The sequence below is a fragment of the Carassius gibelio genome, chromosome B21 (assembly GCF_023724105.1).
Source record: "Carassius gibelio isolate Cgi1373 ecotype wild population from Czech Republic chromosome B21, carGib1.2-hapl.c, whole genome shotgun sequence".
Taxonomy (NCBI): Eukaryota; Metazoa; Chordata; class Actinopteri; order Cypriniformes; family Cyprinidae; genus Carassius; species Carassius gibelio.
In genome coordinates, this window is record NC_068416.1 from 11,115,147 (window position 1) to 11,130,378 (window position 15,232).

Consider the following 15,232-nt stretch of genomic DNA (forward strand, 5'->3'; position numbering starts at 1 on the left):
CAGCAACTCAGCAGCAGTGTAGCAGATCTACAGTATTCCACCAAGACCAAATACATTACCATTGTCATAACCATTACCATGTCAAAATCTCCAGAGAGTTTTTTTTTATGTACAGAAAAACACTATTAAAAACCTGTGTTGTAAAAATCAAAGGTATGTGTAGCATTGTTTATTTTTTAATTATGCAAGCCATTTAGCAAGGTAATGCTGGCAAATGCTATAGTCAGGGGCTACAGTTAAAATGTACAGAAACACTTTAGATTATGGAACTCTATTATCCAGGGCATAGTCTGTGGTGGGATTTTTTATACCAAGGCTGATGGAAACCTAGTATTGAGTTGATTAAAATGTTTTTGTCTCATATTTACATCATATAGTTAAGAAATATCACATGAGCAATATGCTAAGTGCAATATCACACAGGTGCAAATTTCATACTGATTTTATACAACAGTTCAGTAAGTAAGTTAATACTGTGTAATTTTAAACGTTGTTTTGTTCAGTTTTGCCAATGAAAATATTAATTAAAAGCAGAACTGTTCATCTCCGAGCAACACACAGTGGCATTTAATTTCTTAATGCATGTTTTGAACAGATTGGGAGAACCATTTGCCGTTTTGAACCATTGGCCATAGGTGACTTGGATTTGAAGCGCCGCTGCACAGATCAATCGTTGTATAACATCAAAGTACCTCGAGAGCTATTTATAAGCATAAAGATCCGTCTGCTCTCTATAGCTCTTGCTGTACTGTGATGTTACACACCGGTTGGTCTGATGGTGATGATCTGCTTCAAGTCAAATAAGCCTAATAAGTCAATGGACCATTCATAAAGAACCATTTACTTTACTCCTGAATGAATCAGCCATTTGAAAGAATCAAATGAATGAATAAATGACTCGATGACTTAATCATTAAGACATTTACCACCACCTACTGGCAGTTTTAGTTTATTATTTAGAAAATCATTTAATTAAATAAACAATTTAATATTTCAATATAGCAATAATAATAAAAAATGAATGAAATAAATGTTTAAAGGTATAGTTCATCAACCTAAAAATTACAATTGTTCCATCATTAGGCACCCTCATGTTCCAAAAGAGTATATGTTATAATTTTTATCAAACAAAATATTTCTTGCTGAATCTACGTTTTATAACATCTGTTTGATGCTTTACACAAAAATGACTTTAAATGATCTTTTGGCAGTAATTTCTCAGCCAAATTTTATGTGCGATTAATTTGTGATAAATTACGTTATTTAATCACGACATAATTTAATTAATTAAATAAAAAAATTTAATTGCTTACCAGCCCTAATATAAGAGCTATATAGGTGATTCATTCTCCCCCAAACCTTTAAGAAACACATTTAATGTCAGTCAAAATTGCCTCTACTCCAAACATTAATGAAAACACTCTTAACAGAACTATGTTTAGGATTTACCAGGAATTCGACTATTACAGCTCAGTGTCATCTAAATGACACACTTACTGGCACAGAACAAGCTTCACGGATGGGGCCACACTGTAAGCATATGACATTGAGCAACATGATATTTAGTGACCTTTCTGTAAGGTGTTTAAAAACCTTTCAATGCATATTACTTATAAATAGCTAAATGTTTTATCTGTCACTTTCCAGTCATTTATTTATTCAGCCATTACTTTGTCATCCTCTGCAAAATCTCAGACCAAATCAGCAAAGAATGTCAAAGTGCCCCGGCTCAATGTGAACTGTGGGGGTGTGTACGCACCATGAATGGTGAGTGACTGGCAGCAAAGTTTGAACAGGTGCCCCTAATTGGCAGGTGGAGCTCTCGGCCACAGCTGTGGCTGCTGGGACTAATGATGAATCAGGCCAGACAGGCAGCAGAGAAGTGTCTGGAACGTCTCTGTCTACTTGCACAGTGACAGAGTTGCTGGGGATGATGCTGTTTCAGGCTGATTAATTTGAGTGGCTGGTCCAGTCGTGAAGAAGAAGTGTAAAGTTGGGGTGGGGGAGTTGAGCTGTGTGGGCTCTGACATTGTCCTTTATTATCAGAGAACCTTAGCGGCAGCAGTCTCAAGCAAATGAGACAGTCCCCCTGGGGAGGATGGCAGTGGAGAGCTTCTCTTCGGCATGTCATATTACAGCTGCAGGTACTTCGTGACAGGTGAGACATGGGCAGTTAGCGGTTTAGGTGGTCTACTGTGACTAACATGAAATTAAATGAAATCAGAATGGACAATATTACTTATTCAATGTTAATTCCAGGACTTTTTGTGAATAACTTTCACGTTTAAGCAGTCTCCATGATTAAAAATGTTACTTTTTCTACCTTTTGACTTTTCTTTTAAATATTCACATATTTATTTCTTCAGCCCACGGTTACACCGTTTGGAAAATGGATTCATGGTGTACTACTTATTATATGTATTATATACATTTTGTATAATTTGAACATAAAAAAAAGTTATGGACCGCAGCTCTGATTGGTTGTTTCTCTTACCGCTCCCCTTTTTTTGTGTTCAAAGTATACAGTGTATGTAATAAGCAAGTACACCATGAATCCATTTTCCAAACCGTGTTTTCAGCCTGTCCTGAATCACTAGGGTACCCCTATTATAAGTGTTTATATTTCGGACTATTTTAGATCGCTTCAGGGATACTGCGGCGGAGTAACCCAGTACCTTTGTGATTCTTCATAGACATAAACAGAGAGAAGTAGCTCCAGCTACAATGTCCTTCCGCAACACGCAAGCAGTTCTGTTTATTAACCGCTAGTGTCAAAAGTTACCGACTGCAGCTTAAAGCGAATTGATGGAAATTTTATTAATTTATACAATGTGACAAAGTAACTGAAAAATAGACAAAAAATAATTTTTAATTTGTAATTGACAAAGTTTTAGACAAACTGTATTACACTGAACAAAATTATGAAAGCAAAACACTTTTGTTTTTGCCCCCATTTTTCATGAGCTGAACTTTTTCTATGTACACAAAAGGCCTATTTCTCTCAAATATTGTTCACAAATCTGTCTAAATCTGTGTTGTTGAGCAGTTCTGCTTTGCCGAAATGATCCATCCACCTCACTAGTGTGGCATATCAATGATTAGACCGTATGATTATTGCACAGGTGTGCCTTAGTCTGGCCACAATATAAGTGTTGCATTTATAATTTTGTTCAGTGTAATATGCTCTAACCCAGTGGTCTCAATCTCAATTCCTGGACGGCCACATCTCTGCAGAATTTAGCTTCAACCAGCTCCAACTCACACCTGCTTGGAAGTTTCTAGAAATCCTGAAGAGTTTGATTAGCTGGATCAGGTGTGTATGATTAGGGTTGGAGCCAAACTGTGCAGACCTGTGGCCCTCCAGGAATTGAGATTGAGACCAGTGCTCTAACCTATTTAACAACCTCTAACCCGTTTAACAAAAATAAAAAAGCTAAAATAAATTAGTTTTAAAATCAACCCCCAGGACATAAAAGTGCTTGAAGTTGAAGAAACAATATCACACTTTATAGAGGTCTCAAAGTGAATTAGATAATGTATGATTCTGCAAATTATTTTACACAAAAAAGTTAAAGCGGATATTGTATGCCTCTACATGCTTTTCCATGACCGTATCCTCTCTTGCTGGTGTTTTAAACGTAGATGCATGTTGAAAACCAAAGATAATTTGCTTTGAGTGATACTGTGACTTTTATCTCCAAGCTGTTTGTACTGGATCCCTACATGAGTGGAGCTGTGAATTTCATTAATGCGTGGAGCGTACTTCAAGAGCGCACTGAGATCAATGCAACATTATTCATCATGACAATAGCAGGCGACGGTTGTGCTGGAGCAGAAAACAGTCTTAGATTTAGGTGAGGAGTCATGCTCTATGCTGCTGTCTCACTGTATTTCTATACATTCCTTGAAAGTCTCTGGTGACAGAGCATTTTTAAGCATTTCTTTTTGACTCGTGAAATCTAGATCACAGCAAATGCTGCATTGCCACTGAATGTTAAATGTGCAGTGTTTTGAGCAAAAATGCGGATGGACTATGCAGCAAAAGAATGAACCAACCGTTTAAATTCAAATAATTAATGGCAACAAAATGGAATTTAAAAACATGTTTTGAAGTTGTTTAGACCAAACTACAATACATAACCGACACTTTGGAACGACATGAAATATGCAGTTGGGCTGAATTTACATCGATTTAAAAGCACAACATGTTTACATAAATAGTGTCATTCATGTATCAAGATTCCAATTTTTATGCATTAGCTTCAATACTGGAAGAGACTAAGACTGTGTGTGTGAAAACCAAAAGAATGATGTAACATTTTTGCAATGCTACATGTTTTCTCAAACTATCTGTAGTCCTTCAGTTAGCAATAATTCACTGTTTGCCTCAAACTCTTCTCTCTACCTATAACATAGCTTGCAAAAAGATGAGGAATAGCAGAGGACAATGGGGAGGGATGGAGGTTCAGGCCATGAAGTAACAATGGACTTTGATTATGGAGCAGAGCCGACAGAGGGAGGAGCCTTTATGAGGGCAAGAGGAATAAGGGGATGACCAGCCAAAGAGGAACCAGGAGAGGTCCATTTTATACACTAAATTTAATTTACAAAGCCTTTCACCAAAATCATCTGTAAAAACCTATTAGCTCACTGTCTGGTGACGTTTATTCTGACTTGTAATTAAAAAAAGTTTGTTTTCCCAATCTATCCCATGTCATCTACTTGCCGTTTTATGTTTTATGCTTTAAAAATGTGTCAAAATTTCCAGTTAGGGTGTATAGTGAACATAAATGCTCCTTGGACTGTGGGACTTTTTATGGAGTGAATATTTCAGTGCACGGGAAGGATTTTGCAATTGAGTTGCCATTTAAAAAAAATTATAAATAAATATTTGTCTGGAGATTTTCTAAAAGGAAAAAGGAAGTGTTTTATCCCTGTACATATGACATAAATTACATTTTAAATAGCATTTCTTTTCTATGTATTCCAAAAGCGGAATTTCAGTGGTAATCCAGAATACATCTTATAACTTATATATATTATATATTGTTATATAACTTATAACAATTATTAATTACTAATATTGATAGTTCATCATCTAGCTGACTACGTCTTGTATTATTATTATTATTATTATTTTTCTAAAATCCTGTCAAACGTGCACAAACTTCTAGCTACTACTAAATATTGTAGAAACATAATTTTCTGTAAAATTGCTTTGTAACTATTTGTATTGTAAAAAGCGCTATACAAATAAACTTGAATTGAACTTGTGTGACTCATAAGGCATTTTATGATGTATATTTTTTTTAAGTGTGGATGAAATGCAATAATAATTCATTAACCTCCTGATAAGTGTTCCTGTACGAGTATCATTAACATTCCATGAGATGTTTTTGACTTTTGTAATTATATGCAATGTCATGCTCAACTTCTTTCCCCAGAGAAAACCATATAATTATATATATATATATCTCTCTCTCACCCTATGCAGTTATGGGTAATTACATAAGATAGTTAGATGAAATTCTTGTTCTTAGGGGGAAATAGATATGTGCTTATAATTGTTTAGAAATTATGAAGTTGAATGAGCATGATTAGAGCATCATACAAACTTTATCTCTGATCTAAGTTGGTTTTAACTTGCTTGTGGTTAGACATTAATTTTGTTCATTTTATGCATCTAATGATAATGATGATAATGATTTTTTTTTTTAAGAGTTTTTTTGTACATAATTGTCACCACTGGAAAAGTATCATGTACACAAGGACTTAGCAAAATCCTTTATGTATGCTTATAGCTAATAACTAATAACTAACAACAATTTGCTTGTACGCTAAAATCAAATAGCATATTAACAATTATCTATGGTATAAGCTCAGGTTTAAGATGTCAGTCTGCATTATTTAAACTTTTTTTTTTTTTCAAAATGTTTAACCGTATAATTCCTGGTGAAAAAAAACTATATTATCATCAGAGAAATCTTCACCAATCAGAGAATCAAAACAACTCCCATGAAGCACTGCAAATGACGTGATAATCATTTCTACTGTCTACTTGATTTCGATACCAAGAGTCAGCTCAAGAGTCCTACTCAAAATCATGTCAATAAAATAAAAGTATCTCTCTTTGTAGAGTGGCAGCTGATGCGTTATTGTTGGCATGAATGAAGAGGAAACATCTGAGTGATTACACAATCTTTCCTCTAGAAAAGTGCCACTCAGCAACGTCCTTCCCTCCAGCTGCTTGTAAAAGTGTTTGACCCTGTGTGGCAAGGCTGGATGTATTTAGGCAGAAAAGAGAACAGATATGAGAGCTGTATTCAAGCCTTTACTTCTTGCAATCCTTTTTTAAGTTTCTTAAATGACAGCAATTCTGAGAAGTGCACTGATTCCCTCATTTTTCTTGAAAGGAATGGTTTATTATATTTTAGAGACTTGGCACCTGGACAGTGACGTAAAAAAAAAATCTATTTTTGGTGTATGGCAAGATATCCTCTCAGAATATGCTGTATCTGAGCAGTTCATGTCTTTGCAGCTGCAAATAGCACATTCATGATCCTTTTCAGTCATCAAATCTTCATATATCTCCCTTTCATGAGAAAAAATTTACCATTGTTAAACTGCCTGATTGTGTTGGACTCATTTTGTAGATTATCCACAGAAGTTACTTGGGGCAACTTGCTTGTCACTTAATTTGCTCTCCAAAAATGCATCTCATAGTTTGTGGGCAGATTAAAAAGTTAATCAAATACACCGCCACAGTTCTTATTTCATTTAATTGAGTTGTAAAATTAAACATGCAGGGGTTTTTGATAATACCCCTTGAAGTTTTGCATGTCACTCAAACATATAATGAAATTGTAAATTACAAGCTTTTGTGCTGATGAAAAACAACCAGATTTCATATGGCACGTAAACAATGTGATCAGCTGCTCAAAAACATCAGTACCATTGTATGGTGCTATGTGTGTCCTGCCCACAAAAGACCACAGATATCAGGTGATTTATGAAGCATGGTATTCATTTAAATGCATACATACACATCCTATTCATACAGTATATCCTGCAGCCATTATCAAAGCTGCTCGGTTGGCATTAATCACGAGCTTCTGCATCTTTTGTATATGCGCCATAGATTTGGGTGTGTGTCCAATTCGCAGCCCAATGGCCGACTGATTTATTGGTCACTTGAGATAAAGAGGACGTGCTAATTGGTAAAAGCCCACAGGAACCGCAGAGGCGAGTCAGATAGCAGATCCCAGGAGTTTAATGATTATGTTCAATGCAGTTGGAGGGTGGGATAGGTCCCTCATGGTAGACTTAAATATGACATGAGAGATTTGAGTTTTACTTGAGGAGGCAAATCTATACATGGCATAAATCGAACATATTAGATCTCTCCATGTATATGTACATGTACCAACATATTTGCTAAATGTATGCAAGAGACAAGATTTTGTGGCAAATCATTTATATGTACATGAAGTTAAAATAAAACCCAGTTCTCTCAATATAATTTATTTGGGGTTTTCCAGGGTCATTTGTTGAATTTAATGGGTGAAAAAGTGACTTTGGGATGATAACAGCACCACTTTATAATTTCTGTGATCATTTTTATTTAAAATTCTGAAATAAAATTAATTTTGATATTTATTGAATTTAAAATAGTCAAGGTGGTAAAACAGTGTCTGAATCTGCTACAGGAAGTAATATATATGAGAGGATCATCTATTGCATTTGGGGTCTGAATTCCATTTCCCAGAGTTCCGTGCCTAGTGGTAATCACCACCAGGTGTTCCCGAGTGGCAACCTCCCGCTCTCTCTCATAAAGCCCATCCGGAAGTGACTAAAACTGCAATTCATCGACTGGCCGTTGAGGCTGGCTGCAAAAGGGAGTCAATCCCATAGACTCCCCATGTTAAAATTCCCAGATATTAAAGCAGAAAAAAAATGTTTACAGCCTGGTGCAAAAAATTATTTTGGTCTATATAGTTAATTTTACCCTTCATGACAACTGTGAGGGGGGTGAATTTTTTTTATAACTCATCTGTTTAAATTATATTAAGACATAAAGTTCTGCATAATTAAGGGCGTGGCCACTAGAGCTGATGTCACCGCTGTCGTGCTAGGGGGGCGTGGTTTCAGAAACCAGCTCTTACCTTTTTGCCTATTTTTGATTACCCCAGAGTGAAGATGGCGACGGCCCACTCCGCCTACTTTTGGTTTCAAATACTCTCTTTGAAAACCTATTGGTGACAATACGTCCATGTTTTTATACAGTCTACGGGTGTTCCCCATTACCACTCCCCTATATATACTGTGTTTGGACTCTCATTTATGGAGAAGTCTTGTTTAACCCAGGCTGACATTTCCGAGCGGTTTCCTTGTGTTTGTTCCTTCCGTTTGTTCCTTCCTTTTCTATTCTTGGAATGTTCATACTGCCTGTGATTCTCTGATGCCTGCCCCGACTTCTGCCTGGCACGGTTTCTGATTCTGGATATCCTTTGACATACTTAACGCTGTTACCTGATTACTGCCTGTCTTACCATTTCCAAAATTAATATACTTCAAATGGATCCGAACATCTCTTACTCCATGTTACACCTTGTAACTCAAAATCATTAGATTTCTTAAAAATATTTTGACCTTTGACATGGCAAGATTACATAGTTTATGATTTTCACATTTCTAAAGTACCAACCCAAGAAAACGTTACAATATTAATTTAGAAATATATTTATGAAATACCAAATTGTTTAAGTAATGATTACATTAAACATTAATTTTAGAATCAATCAAATTGTATCTGTGGTGTAAGTAAACATGGTAACTTTAAATAATGGTTACACATTTGAGTAGCACAATATCTGTTTAATTAAGACATATTTGACATAGGCTTGTAACCAACTTCACAGCTTGACTCTTAGGATAGAGTTAATGTTAGGATTAGTAGAATAAAGTGACATGTACTTGTAAAGATACATCTAGTCAGTATAATGTCTACTGGGGGACCATCAAAATAAAGTTTAAGCAGATATTATGCAGGCAGCCTACTAGCTCTCTAATGATACCAGTGACTGCAGTTGACATAGTTGTAAGTTACTTATGACTGAATGTCTAAAGAGGATGGCAAAATAAAATGATTTGAAGCAGATTTTCAAAAGAAGTTCCTTTTCATCGAAATAAATGTAAATTGGGATGAGCATGCAATTCTGGGGGTCAACAGTTCAAAGCTCATATATCTTATATACTAATATTTGTTTATAATAATAATGATAAAGTTATTTTCCACTCAGTAGCACTAATATTTTTTTAACCAGCTACACAGATGTCGTGACCTGCCCTCCATATAGATGAGATTGAAATTTCATTGTTGGTTTCACAGAGACCTATTACAAAGGCACATCCAGGTCCACTCAGACAGCTGAGAGACTCATTATCAGCTCAAGCAGCCACTGGTCATTCATCTGATATCCTCTCAGCTCAAAACAACACTCTCTTCTATTTGTTATATTATGTTATATGACTGTCCTATATATATATATATGCTTTCTGTTTTGTTTTTCATTTTAGAAGGAAAAGTGTTTCTTGATTCAGAGTCGGAGCACAGTAATTAACGCTGTGCTGTTTTTGAATGAAGGCCTCTCTAGCTCTGCAGACTAATTGCCTTCAAAACATGTAAATACATTGCATTATTTATTAGTTGAAAAGTGAGAGACATTAGCTGACACAAATATTTGCTGAATCGTTATTAGGTTAGTCAGCAGGTGTATAATGATAGGACAAAACTGTCAAAAAACAAAACAACAACAACAACAAAACACCCATTTAGATACTGTTTGCTATGCACTTTTATTAGTTTGAGTACTTTGAAGACTAGAGAACTGTCTGATGTCTATGCTATTTGTTTAGCCAATTTCACCAAGACAAATCACTCATTTTATTGCTTGCAGTGGCTGTCATTTTGTAAACAGAAAAAAAATACATAAGATTACAAAAATGTTCACTGTTTACAGCACATTTGCAGAATTGCTTCACTGCATAGCACCAGGTGTTAAGAAGAACGTACAAACGTACATTCATAATTCACACACAAATGATTGGATGGTGATGGCCAGGCCAAGAGCAGATCAAGGTGGAGTAGAATGTGACATGAATAGACAGCACAAACATGAGACAGATTGAGAAGAAGAGAGAGATATATAGAATCATGGGCACATCAGAAATATTCAACATGTTTGTTGAGACTCATTAGTGATGGGTAGAGGTAATTTGTAATTTTTAATCAGCATGCCAGTGATTATCAAATAGATTTACCTATAATATCACCTGCATAAAATATTTCTCTTTTATCTCAAAAGAGTATCGAGTGTATTTTATAATTTAATCTCAATATCAAAGGCTTTAACGAAGAGCAACAGAAAGGTAAATCTATGAATCAATGATAGGATAAAGTAGGTCTAAAACAGGGCTGTCCTAAAATGGAAGCTCCAACATGTACACAATAATAATAATTATTATAATAATAATACAAGTTGTAAAAAGTTAAATATGTCAATATATTAGCTTGTTATATTACATATTTATTATAAAATGTCAATAAACAAGCAATAGTTCAGTTCTTGCTGAAGTGATTATTTGAACACATTTATTCAATTGTTGTTCAAAAAATCTATCTATATGAAAGATATTTGCATATTTCGACAATTTGCCGTCATACTACTGCTCCTATAAAATGCCCTGTAAATTCACTATAGACCTCCAGGGGCCATATGCCCCAAGCTCGGCACCTGGCAGAGGAGAAATAATGCAAGAAAACCTCAAACTTATTATGCTAATGGTTCTATACATTCAAATAACACTGCCCAGAGGATCACAAGTGATCTGTTGCCCTAGCATATGTCTGTCTGTGCGATCCACGATGGAAGTGCCAGCCTGATGGATTTGCTAGTGGACTTTCATTTTCCAGAGACTTTAACTCACTCTTTTTTTATTTCATTTTACCCAGCGCCTGCCATGTCAAACCCAAATACTATTATGCTTGTTATAATTCATTATTACTTCACTGACAGAGGTCCTGCTCTGAAGGTGACTTCATTACATTATAGGTTATTGCCTCATATATCATACCTATGGGGCTTCAATTTTTAGGCTCAGCTAGGTGCCTGACTATGAAATTGACTACTCTCTATCAAGAAGTAATTAAATTAACCTACTGGTTATGGATAAAACAAGAGGGGAGAGTGTCAATCCCAGGGGCTGGGAAAGCTTTTCCTCTGTCTGGATGAGTTCATAAAGTTCATGGAGTTTCATTTTTGGGAAGAGTAGAGAGAAAGAATAAATGGAAGGAAATGATGGGGAAAGGGTTTATTTCACAGATTTCATCAGAATTTATATATATCTAAGACTTTTAAAATAACATTTTCAAATATTGTTCATCCGGGGCAGTTTCATAAAAGTAATGTCAGCGTGAAGATTTGTCCTGGACCATTAAAAAGTTTTTCATGATTTATATATATATCTAATTTTTTTATCTGAGTATGTAGGATTCTGATAAAGCTTCTGCAAATTTTGGATGTTAACTTGTGTTAAATAAAGCAAATATTTGAATACAGAAGTGAGTTTATTATTTTTTATTAGCTTGTATTCTCTATATTCTCTCTCTCTCTCTCTCTCTCTCTCTCTATATATATATATATATATATATTTTTTTTTTTTTTATAATTTTTTTTTATTTAGTCTCAATAAGGTAATTTTCAGTTATTAGCCTCTCATAAATCACCATACCATAGCCAAGACATAACCGTGTTAGTTCCCTGTAGCATTTGGAGTAGGGCTGGGATGAACTATTATTTTTTAAATGATTAATCTAACGATTGTTTTTTTCAGAACGATTCGATTTCGATTATCTCCCCATTAATTGACTACTAACAATTTATACAATTGAAAATAACAACAACTTGATGTCTAGTATTCAATAAAAAAAGGTCACCCAAAATACTTGTTTAGAGCAATTGAAATAATACAGTGACCAATGTAAATTTGAGGGCTTTAAGCTAATACAAAGTGCTTTTCCAAAAAAATAAAAATAACAGTGGGAGCCAGCAGCCTGTCATGGAGAAAAAAAAATCTCAGAATGCTCCACGTGAAACTTTGGTGTTCCGCCAGTGTCTAATGATTTTGGTTAATATGCACGAGGGAGAAAGAGAGAGAGAGCAAGACAGCGCTCCTGTAGTTTGTAGACTGTGAGTACGCGAGCGCGTGGTGTTTCGCCCTTTTTCTATCGTGTTTAATGATTTTGTTTAATATGCGCAAGGGAGAGAGAGATCAAATAAGGCTTTGACAGCCACCAAAAAAAAAAAAAAAAAAAGATCAATGCAGAAAAACCCCTGGATTGGTTATATAACGTTGGACAGAATGTTGATCCGCCCATCGCGTATATTCAGCGCACATAAGGTAAACGTTTTGCAAACGTCTTTTAGAGAAATAAAAACAGGTCGACGAAACGATGCGCATATTTTGCGTCGACGTATTTTTTGCGTCGACATAATCGATGACCTCGACGTAGGGGCGTAGCACCAAAGTTTGGGCCCTGGGTACAAACAATCTTGCTGGGCCCCCGTACCAAATACCATAGTGATACCAATGGGTGGGATATTTTGAAGAAAGTCGGTAACCAAACGTCTAATGGACCCCATTGACTTCCATAGTAGGAAAAAAAATACTATGGAAGTCAATGGGGACCATCAACTGTTTAATTACCAACCTTCTTTAAAATATCTTCTTTTGTGTTAAAGAGAAGAAAGGAAATCATAGAGGTTTGGAACAACTTGAGGGAGAGTAAATGATGACAATTGTCATTTTTGGGTGAACTATCCCTTTAAAGTTTAAATGTGTACAATAACAATGTACCCATTTTGCTTATTTCCTCTTAACACTTAATTACTAAGTGAGTCTCACTGTCACAGCTTTCATCTGGCCATGATGAGGGGCCTGTTGCTGCAGGGTCTGAAACTGAAATATATGGCTTCAAATGGTTGCTAAAATATCATTTATTGTCACAATACCTTTTTTCAAGTGTACGCTAAGTACAAGTTAATTGCTGATTATTTGTCTGTTTAAAATAAATGCAGACTATGGAATCACAGGGTACACTAACCACCAAACTAGACATTCAGTCTTTGAATTACGTTTTAAAATAAGTCATTTTCAATCATTAAGATGTGCATTAAACTGAGAACAATCCTGTACTTAATGTAAGAACGTGCGTGAGCTAATTTGCATAACAATTCGGTAAAATAGGCGCTAACGATCTGTGTTTTCGCAGGTGTTAAATTTTGACAATGGAGGGAAATATACAGTGTTTTCATGTAAACTTCTGACTCTGGGTAGAACTCCTCCAAGAGTAGATATTTATGTTAAAACAATGACAGTGCTCGGTGAAGCATTTGGAGCTCACCTTTCTTTTAAAAAAACTGAGTGAGCAACTGCTTGCCCCCATTTGCCTTTCTCTCTTTAATCTTCTTTTCCTTTTTGAGCCCCTGATTTTCCTTTCTTAAGGATAGACATGCCTCTTCCCCTGTCTTCCTAGCTCCTTCCTAACTCCAGCTCCTGTCTCATTAACTGATTCACCAGGTCCGCAGCAGAAGCACCTGAACTGCGGGTCGTACCATTTACGTTGATTTGAGAGGGGTGGTGGGGCCCTGCACAGCATGAAAATGACTTTTTTTATATACCAAACCAGTGCCTAACTACAAGTTTAGTTTTGCACAGGAACTTTTTTTATTTGTAAATAAATGCTTTACAAATGATAGTGCATGTATATGTATGTATAGAAAACTGACTTCTACTTTATTTAAATAGCGCTTTAAACAAAATACATTGCGTCAAAGCAACTGAACAACATTCATTAGGAAAACAGTGTGTCAATAATGCAAAATGACAGTTAAAGGCAGTTCATCATTGAATTCAGTGATGTAATCTCTGTTCAGTTTAAATAGTGTCTGTGCATTTATTTGCAATTAAGGCAATGATATCACTGTAGATGAAGTTACCCCAACTAAGCAAGCCAGAGGCGACAGCAGCAAGGAACCCGAAACTCCATCGGTGACAGAATGGAGAAAAAAACCTTGGGAGAAACCAGGCTCAGTTGGGGGGCCAGTTCTCCTCTTACCAGACGAAACCAGTAGTTCAATTCCAGGCTGCAGCAAAGTCAGATTGTGCAGAAGAATCATCTGTTTCCTGTGGTCTTGTCCTAGTGGTCCTCTGAGACAAGGTCTTTACAGGGGATCTGTATCTGGGGCTCTAGTTGTCCTGGTCTCCGCTGTCTTTCAGGGATGTAGAGGTCCTTTCTAGGTGCTGATCCACCATCTGGTCTGGATACATACTGGATCTGGGTGACTGCAGTGACCCTCTGATCTGGATACAGACTGGATCTGGTGGCTACGGTGACCTCGGAATAAGAGAGTAACAGACAAATATTAGCGTAGATGCCAAATATTAGCGTAGATGCCTCCTGAACAATGTTAGGTAGGTTATTCCAGAGTTTTGGTGCCAAATAGGAAAATGATCTACCGCCCGCAGTTGATTTCGATATTCTAGGTATTATCAAAACGAGTTTTGAGAACGTAGCGGACGTAGAGGATTATAATGTAAAAAGAGCTCATTCAAATACTGAGGTGCTAAACCATTCAGGGATTTATAAGTAATAAGCAATATTTTAAAATATATACGATGTTTGATAGGGAGCCAGTGCAGTGGTGACAGGACCGGGCTAATATGGTCATACTTCCTGGTTCTAGTATGAACTTACTGCTGCATTTTGGACTAGCTGTAGTTTGTTTACTAAGCGTGCAGAACAACCACCCAATAAAGCATTACAATAATCTAACCTTGAGGTCATAAATGCATGGATTAACATATCTGCATTTGACATTGAGAGCATAGGCTGGTGAACAAAATGGACGAGTTACAGCTTTGCATCATCCACAGTAAGATACTTTTGGATTGCAATGTCATGGTTTTCACCCAATAATGCTATTGAGCTAGCCTGATACTACACACTCCGGACAGATAGGACAGGATGCTAATGCCAAGCTTGCTATGAACGAACTGCATGCAGCCATTAGTAAACAACAGACCACTCACCCAGAGGCTTCTTTTATTGTTGCAGGTGATTTTAATCACTCCAAATTAAAGACAGTGTAAGGGAAACAAGTCAATTTAGCTC

At 36.1% G+C, this 15,232-nt stretch overlaps 1 long non-coding RNA gene across 1 annotated transcript; it reads left to right on the forward strand.

Moving 5' to 3' along the window:
* The first annotated feature begins 1,765 nt into the window (after positions 1–1,765).
* LOC127986277 (uncharacterized) lies at positions 1,766–4,703 on the forward strand. The gene is made up of 2 exons (XR_008160786.1): positions 1,766–2,158; positions 4,417–4,703. It is a non-coding gene; the product is annotated as an uncharacterized LOC127986277 (long non-coding RNA).
* Positions 4,704–15,232: the final 10,529 nt, after the last annotated feature.